This window comes from Culex pipiens, chromosome 2 (assembly GCF_016801865.2).
Source record: "Culex pipiens pallens isolate TS chromosome 2, TS_CPP_V2, whole genome shotgun sequence".
Taxonomy (NCBI): domain Eukaryota; kingdom Metazoa; phylum Arthropoda; class Insecta; order Diptera; family Culicidae; genus Culex; species Culex pipiens.
The window spans coordinates 23,599,870-23,608,762 of NC_068938.1; positions in this window are offsets into that span (position 1 = coordinate 23,599,870).

Below are 8,893 nucleotides of genomic sequence, written 5' to 3' on the forward strand. Positions count from 1 at the left end.
ATCAATATTTAATATAACATATGTGAAAAAAATCACACAAGATTGAAATAAATCTAACATTTTAAAAATTTCTCATTAATTTGATGTTTCAATAAAAGTTACTGCTATTATTTTATTTTTTATATTTTTTTCCGTAACTCTTTAATGACGAACTGGCATATTTAGATCTCCAAAAATGACAATGTTGAAAAGTACATTTTATCACTCGTTTGAGTGCTGAAAATTTCAACGTTTCGAAAGTGTTTACGTTAGAGTTGACCAATACTTACGTCACCAAAAGTAATAGTGCTGATTAGTATATGAAAGCATTTATTTCAGTGTCGAAAAGTACAACTTTTTAACACTTATTTGTTTTTTTTTGCATGTGCTGGAAAAATCTTAATTTTTCAACTTGTTGCATAAACTACAATTTGGCGACCGTGTGTTTTGGTCAACTAAACAAATAAAAGCAGCATCGAAAGTTGAATTATTCAGAACTCAAATGAGTGCTATGATGCACTTTGCAGCAGTGATATTTTTGATGATGATAAGTAGGAAAAAAAAGTATTTAAAAAACGGAATAGCCAAACAAAATACAAATTTACTTCGTTAGGCCGTAGCAAATATATTTTTACATTTTATGTACCTCGACTCAACCAAGCGTCAAAGGGGAAAAGAGATAAAAAAAAAGAAATTACTAGCCAAGGCGAACCTAAGGAAAATTTAATTTAAAAAAAACTTATTTCGTTCATTTGATGAAACCATCACTTGTAATTTCAATATAATTTTTTTTAGTCCCCTCCCCTCCCCCTTTATTTTGACCACAGTCAAGGGATATAACTTTTAAAAAAATAATTGCAACGGCCTTATAACCGCAGAAAAAAAAATAATTTTGATATTCTCGATATTCTTGAAAGAGTTTGAAAATAAAATACTGATTGAATATTTCCCAGAGACTTGCTTTACAGTCTCTTACTTTTTATCAATATGTAAATATTAAATAATATTCGCACAGCAAGACATCACCGGCATTTAAGCACATTTAGTAGGTACAAAATGAAAGTTCCATTTCGTTGCGCCTGCCTCATTTGAATTTGGTCCGTCAAGTGACCACCACCCCAGCCTAAAGGGAACTCCTCGAGGACTCCACCTGGCTGGAACTAATCCGATCTACCGACCGCCCCGCCAAGTTGTGCGTCATCACTGGTCAAGTGGCCTCCACCAAGGACTTCAACCCAGGTCGCCGGTGGAATCCGAAGCACTCCCGGTGTCGCGGGAGAAAGATTTTTTTTTTTTTGATTGATTGATGGAGACAGTAAACGGTCTTAATCTGGGCCGGGATAAGCGTGGACAGACCAGGCTGCTGGCCGCCAACGCGCCGGAGAGACCCAGTTCCGATGCACGCGACACATGGCACGGTCTCGAGACGGACGGAGGGTGATTAAGATCTACGAAAACGCGATCGGATTAGGCTTGAAGCGTTTAAGGGGTCGTCGGTTTGCGTGGGCCCGTGGGCAGGTGTCGAGGTACAGTTAATAACCTGTAAATGTAATCTAATTATACGAGCTGCTGGAATTTCGAGTGGAACCGGATCTGGGTTGGAATTATTCGAGAAGGAAAGTTTGGATGGAAGAGATCATTTTTTGAGCTATACATTTATGAAGTTCAATAAGACATTTGTCAGCATTTTACTCACGCTATAATTAAATTGTTTTCTCCCTTCCAGCTTCAATTTCAGCATCCTCCACGACATGTCCACATCTCAAACGTGTACTTTTCCCCGCTGAATTGAACATTTAATTTATTACCTGCCCATCGACGACTCTTAAGAACCGGTAAAAGCCACTTGCTACTGCACATTCAGGTGGAAAATTGCTACCAAGTAGTCCCAGCCAGCCCAGCGTCAGCAAAGCAAGATGTAACAGATTGCCACGACAGGTGAAGTCGTCCTCCACACAGCCACAGGGGCAATTCCTAGGGAACAACCGACATCATCAAGATTGCAGCAGTCTGCAGCCGGCCAATAAGATGGCAAACAGTAGCAATTAGCAGCGGATTTGCGCGCGTTGCATACTAATCTAGATGAAAGATTTAGCATTTTGCAGGGAAGAAGCTGCCGCCGTACAAGGCTTGTAGCCAGCTTGGGACAGGCTGGCTGCAGAGAGATTTAGTGCGTGGACCAGGCTCGTTGATCATCTGGCTGAAGGGATGCTATTTTTGAAATTAAAAGGATTGCGTTTGTGGCTACTGGTTTTTTTCCCCTTCTGCTGTGATGGTGAAACATGAAACAGAATGTCCGATTTGAATCGGAACTAGCGGTATCTCTCTAGTGGGGTTTGAAATCTATGCGCAAGACTATCGAATTTCGTCTGTGTAGGACATTGACAGATACACTTAATGTCCTTTTTTTATTTTCTTTGATAGAATCTTTGCAACGGCTTAATTCAATTCAATTCAATTAGTTTTTATTAGTAAATAATCAATTCACAATATCGTAATTTTTATAACCTAATAGAGTTTTGGAGTACCTTTCAACTATGATTTGTACTATAGTTCATTTTGATGCAATTGGATATTCTAACAATGGATTTGCCAAGAGAAGGAAAAATTATTTAAAAAAAAAACCTTCGAAATTTGCTAAGGAAAAGGATAGAAATAGAAAAGCTTAAAACTAGATCACAATTTGTTTTGTCTGTTGACGTCGAAAAAACTGCGCTGCACTAGGCAGCTTATCCGTTGTAGATATACTTCATCATCAGCTCACTAAGAGCTTGGAATTGTTCTGCCTTGTTCCGGCAGGCACGAAAGCGCGTGAGCATCTCTCCAGCAAGAGCGAAAAACTCGGGAAGCGTGAAGAGGTCATCTCCGGTGACGTCTGCTTGTCCCGGTGAAGTACCGCTCCCAGAAGCGGCTACTCTAGCGTACGAACCTCCCCAACCGGGAGGGAACGCTGGGTTGGTCGATGGAACCGCTCCGCCGCCAGCTGCTGCAGCGTTCGAGCTCGAAGTCTTAGGAGGTTGGCGGGACGCTGGCGCTTTCTTCTTCTTGTCCTGCTCCTCGAGGTACTTTTTCCGCGCGGCACAGCCACGGAAATTCGCCGTGTGGTTTCCACCACAGTTCGCTCAGAATCTCAAATTCGTTTCTGGTGGGAACGTTGGAAGTGGTTGTCGTCGTGGTGCTTGTGGACTGCTGCTGCTGCTGCTGCTGGCCGGAAGTGCTCCCGGATGCCCGGGTGGATTGTCTCGTCCGTACAGGGGACTCACGTGGACGGTATGACACGTGTAATAGCGATTCATCGATGACGTCACTGGGCACGCTCCCGTGCGCGATGGCGGTCGATGCGGCGTTGGTGTGTTTACCTTTCTGCACTCTGCCGGTAGATGAGCTTCGCGGGTTTTCGAGGCCGCACTCGAACTGCCACGGCCACGGCCGGCCCTTGGCATGCTGGAGCAGCAAACTCGCGGATAATCATGGTAAATTACGGCGAAAAAAATCGAAAAGTTTGAGGAGCTCCGAACAGTAGACTGTTGCTGGCTGGTGTTGCCAGTCCCGATGACCGCAACGGCTTAATAACCGTAAAAAAAAAACAAATTTCGTGCCAAACACACACAAAAGATTTGTTTTTGCAATTCCGCCGTCAAACTACTTACTTTTTCTGGCATTCTCGAACGACGAAACGGCCTATTTTTCTCTACCAAAAATAACAGAATCGCATAGAAACACTTTTGTTGATAAAATCTTTTTTCTGCAACTTGTTGCATATTCAACATTTTCAGGCATGGCATCTTATATTTTTTTTTCATTTTGAAACTAAAATAGTCAAAACAGTTAAATGTGAATGTAGAACATTTTAAACGTTATGTTTTTTATGAAAATACTGCACAAGAATCTTAAACCATATTGTAGTGGAAATAGTTATATTCGATCCAATATTTCAAAATCTGTAACTTGGATATTGTTTCACATTATCAATACAACGTTATTGAAATGTTGTCTATGAGGAATTCTCTTATACTTCGAACCAATGTTATTTTTTAGATTTTTTTTATTTGGATGTCATTTTGCATTATTAGTTCATTCAAAGAAGTTTTTATACAATTTGGCCGGTCCAATGGACTCCAAAGTCTGTAATTCTGTATCTTAAGAAAGGATTATCCGATCTTTTTATTTGTTGTCTTCAGCAAAGTGGTTCTATCCCATTCCTCAGAATCCCATTCCCCAGAATCCCATTCCCCAGAATTCCGTTCCCCAGAATCCCACTCCCCATAATGGCCCATTCCCCAGAAATATTTATGACCTTGAAAAACATGTTACGTTTCCCATTTCGTCGCTTGTGTGCTATCTTGTGACACGTCTGCTGTAAAAAGATAGGACGTGTCACAAGATAGCACACAAGCGACGATTTGATGTAGTGCCATTTAGTATAGCGCCGTTTGGCATACCATAATTTGGCATAATGGTCAATTGGCATAATGATATTAAATTCTCAACATTAATTCAATATTAGAATCGGTTTAAAGAAGCCTTCTCAACTTGTGATAACTGCTGACATTTATTTATTTATTTTTTCATTCTTTAAGAAGGGAAAACTCTCATTACTAGGGATAACTGCTAAAGGAAAATTGTAAGATTGCTGCAAGTCAACAGAGTTTACCCTTCTTGAAAAAAGGGAATATTCTACTTTAAAGGGAAAATTAAACTTTTGGCAGACAGTCAAGAGAGTTGTGCCTTCAGTAAAGAAGGGAAAATTCAACTTTAAAGGTGAACATCAACCAGAGTATTTTCACCAAGATTTTTGTTACAAATATTTTACTATTTCCGAAACTACGGGAACTATCGATATAATTTTTTATTCATCCCCGAAAGTACTGTCTACTAAGCGATTTATAACAAAATTTGCCTATTTATACAATCATATTGTTGCAGGATTGGTTCCGTAAGTTTGTCAATTTTGGAATAAGAAGACAACTACTTCCTTGGTTGCTGGGCATCCTTAAAGGGAAAATTCATCTTTCGTCAGCAATTATCACAAGTCAAGATAGTTTTCCTTTATTTAAAGAAGGAAACATTTAACTTTTGTCAGCAGTTATCACAATAAAGGTGAAATCTAAATACTTCACACTTTAAAACTGATATTTTTTGAAATAAAGTACATTCATAATAAAAATAAAACTTTTCTGGGGAATGGGTCATTCTGGGGAATTAGTTTCTGGGGAATGGAATTCCGGGGAATGGGATTCTGGGGAATGGCATAGAACCCAGCAAAGTTGTAAATATTGCGAAGGACTTCTTAAACATCATCTCATCGCTCTTAAACAAAATTTACCTTAAATTGACGAAAATAGTTGGTCAATTAAAAAAAAGATAACTTTAAAAAATATTATCAAAATTTTTCAGTTGAGAAAAAATAAATGATTTCAGAGCCTTTTCAAATGTTCGAGTTGATTTGAATTATTTTGATGATGAAGAGAAAACTTTGATTTTCTTCTTAGCAAATATTCTTGCAACCTTCAATATTTTTGGAGCAAATTATTGAGATATTTTCTGATCTGAAAAAAATAGAAATAGTCAAAAATGTGCATGGCTTTTATAAATAATCAAGTCACGTTTTCAAAAAATAAATAAATGGATATAACTCGAATACGGTGCACGATATTGAAATTTATGTGTAATGTAAAGTAATTTTGAATTGCAATTACAATTTAACATCTAAAACTGAAGTCAAAATAGTTTTTTTTTTAAACAATTGGAAGCACCTATTTTTTTAAGACTTGAAATTATTTTGCGACAATTATGCTGGAAACACAAAATCAATAAAAAAATCCGTTTCCAAGATATTTTTTTATGTTTCAATAGTCTTTTTGAATAAATAACTGCCAAAAGTGTACAAAATCTGGTATGGACGAACTTATGATGTAAAATTACTACACACAAATTTTATCCAATTAAAAAAATACAAAAAAGAGTCTCAGAGATTGCTCTTTGTGTTATTATATGAGCAACAAGCATTGTAATATTTTATTGTTTTGAATATCCCAGAAAATATGCTTTTTGTCTCTATTTTCACGTAGAAATTTTCAAGTCATGTTGATTTTTTCGAAGTGAATAGAAGATATTTTTGAAATTGAGCATTACTTGTGCATTACTATTTTTAATTTAGATTTGTCTTTGGATATAATAACTTTAAACAATGAAACTGTTACTCTTATAATTTTAGAAAAGCAATGTTCATAGAAAATAAATAAGTTACGGAAATTGCTTTCCGCATAATTGATCGACGCCACCAACATCGTCAGCATACCCGACAACAGTAAACCAAACTGCGAACAAAGCTAAACTTCGTTTACCTCGCCGCGTTTCAAGCAAGTAACTCGATTAATCCTCACTAAGCAAAACCGCAGTACCTCATGTGTAAGGCTCTGGGGGACTTTTCGACGACAATAAAATCAGAACGTTTTGGACTGTCAAACTCAACACTTTGGAGTAATTAATTAAAAGAAACCACCCTTTCATAATGAACGTTTTATAACTAATATATATTTAACATATGGTTAATAATGTTTTATTATGGGTAAATCAGTTGTGACCGAAGTATGGCCCAGAGCCCACGGGCCAACGTGGCCGCGAGGTGATTTTTTGTGGCCTGCGGACTCATTTTGAAATATCATAAAAAATTGCCCTTTTTATACAGTTGAAGCTTTTTTTTTAACATAAAAGTAATGATTGAGGTATCCATGCTTTAATCCAAATCATACAACTCAAATATTTTGTTGAAAAATATAACATATTAAAAGTTTGAAATTGATTGAAATTTTTAATTTCATCAAATTTGTTATCAAACATTTTGTAAATAAGTTATGAAACGTTCTGTAAATAAGTTATGAAACGATCTAATTTGATTAAAGTAGAAAACTATAAAAAGAGCAAAATATATTAATTAAAAGTTATAATGCACAAATTTCTTATGGACTGGGCCTCAAACATATTTTGCACTTAAAAATCTTCCAACTTGGGATTCGAAATTAGATTCATTTGGGTTATGAATCTGAGTGAATTACATCGGATTAAGGCAGATAAGAATTTATTAAAAATTAAGGAATATTTTTAAAAAAATCCTTTTGTAACGATTTATCATTATAGTTACACATTTTAAAAAAATGTTTTAAAAATAGTTATTAGAAAAATAATTGAGAATGCAAGTGCAATCAAATAAATACCTTTTTAAAATTTTCATTATTTTTATCTTGTCTGCTGCTACAAAATGCTTTTGTTGAACAAATGTGTTAAAGAAATGTAATTTTTGATCTCAAATTTAAAAATGACGAAAATATAAAAAAAAAACACATGAAAAACAATTCCAGCTAATTCATATATTTTCAGTTTTAAAATTTGTAATAACGTTATTTATTTATTAAAAAAACTAGCAAGCTTATTAAAGATTCGAATTAAGCTCGCCATTTAAAAACTTTGGGAAACCCTGGAGTAAATACAAGACGATAAGACAATTATTAAAACAAGAAGTTGCCAACGGCGTGTTAAAAAAAAACCAACTTCCCGGATAAAAAATTACCATTTGATTACCATATTGGATCATACAATGACACTTTGAGAAATGGTAACTTTTTGTGAAATCGTTTTTCAATTTCCCAAAATTAAAATTTAACTATATTAAACTATTTGTGAACTGTTTGATTTAAGGTTACTTTTTGCCAAATAGTACTTAAACCATTTATTTACCATACAACAAACAGTTTTTTGACGAAAATAGTACTGAGTTTTTTAAGGTTACCATTGCTAACCACCCTTATGCCAGATGGTTAAACCATTTGTGAGATAGTAAAAATTCATGCCAACCATATAAATACCATTTCTAAAATAGTAGTCAAACATTTTTGGAAATGGTAGTAACAATATAGTTTAAAGTTCAATTACCATATGAAAAAAAGTTTTTATATGGTACTTTTTTATGCGGGTTATTAAAAACAATTTAATTTTTAAGGTATGTTTTACTTTTTGATCGTTTAAAGTCCACTTATTGATCTATATCTTAAAATATATAAAAGATTATATCAATTTTGATAAAAAAAGCGTAACATTCCTTTTTTCAATAAATAACCAAATTTCAAAATAAGTACAGCAAATTAAAAAAAAAAGATTTACTTGATTGATGGATGGCCCTTTACCATTTTGTATTACTTTCTTATTGATGCTATTCATGTAAATAAAACTATGATTTAAACACAAGCAAAATTTGAACTGTTTTGAAATAAAAGCATTTCTTAATCAACTATAAAACACACCACTTATGGAATTTCACAGTTTTGCTTCGGCAATCAAATTGAAAAATCATGCAAATTTCCTCGTCTATAAGTAATAACACCATGTTCCAAAATCTCGCACCACCTTCGAGCGTGATACTAATTATCACCTGAAGGTGATAAATCTCCCAAAAATGAGGGAGAGAGAGCCCAAACATCCCATCTTTTAATCACACACATGTTTGCTGCGCATGTTTGGTCCCAAAACAAACAAAATGATCTCATTAGGCCCATTTATCACCCGGTCGATTATGCTAATCCGGGTGTCGCCATATATCTTGGTTTTATTTAGTAGCCTCCAGCAGCGCCGGCCAACACTTCAATTCCCGCGGACCCACCACCAAGAAGTGCAAGCCGTTGGCCAGTGGTCGTATCAAATTTGGAATAAAATTACACTCGATTTCCCTGCTCATTTAGACCCTGGTTTGGACAGCAGGGCTGCAGCTGAATATGGGAAAGGTCAGCATTCCATAAATCACACACGGTGCTATAAATCAAATCTAGGACACTCCCGAAACAGTATCGAATTTCTTTTAGAATCTTTGACATATTTGCTCAACTCTTTAGTAAGATTTAAAAAAGTAACAGGTTCCTTC